The sequence below is a fragment of the Corvus brachyrhynchos genome, unplaced genomic scaffold (assembly GCF_000691975.1).
Source record: "Corvus brachyrhynchos isolate BGI_N302 unplaced genomic scaffold, ASM69197v1 scaffold65, whole genome shotgun sequence".
NCBI lineage: Eukaryota > Metazoa > Chordata > Aves > Passeriformes > Corvidae > Corvus > Corvus brachyrhynchos.
In genome coordinates, this window is record NW_008238365.1 from 1,495,368 (window position 1) to 1,495,989 (window position 622).

Consider the following 622-nt stretch of genomic DNA (forward strand, 5'->3'; position numbering starts at 1 on the left):
GACCACACACCAAGGCGGCAGATTTTTTTCCAAGTGTTTGTTTAACCCCCCCCCCCCGTCCCCAATAAATTCACCTTTTGGAATGAAACCAGAGCGAAGGTGTTTTAATTTTAACCCACCGGAAGCTACACCGAGGTGTAAAGGGTTGAGTAAAGGGAGGCAGCAGCTGGAGCTACTTGGTGGTGGGCGACATCCAGGGTGGGATCCTTTGGTATCAGCAAAGGGACACCAAGAGGTTTGGGGAAGAGCTTTAAAAATTATATTTTCTACTTGCCAGTGACAGTGTCTGTGGTCTCATCTCTCACTGCAAGCAGCAGTGTGGAATATATTGGTTGTATGGTTGGGGTAAGTCAACGCTGAGGAGGCAAAACTCATTTTTTGGGTCTCAATTTTGTTCAGCTACAAGAGCTTTGTCACAGGATGGACATTGCAGCCACCACAACAATAACAATTTTGTTGTTGTTTAGCAAAATATTTTCCTTACTGATCCACACTTTCACTGTTCCCTTCCTGTAGCACCTGAACTTTCCGTGAAGTTTAATGTTAAATATTTTTATTATTCTGTGTAAAAAGGTGTTTTCTGCCAGCAACATCCTTTGTGCTGCTCAGAGATCAATTCCTG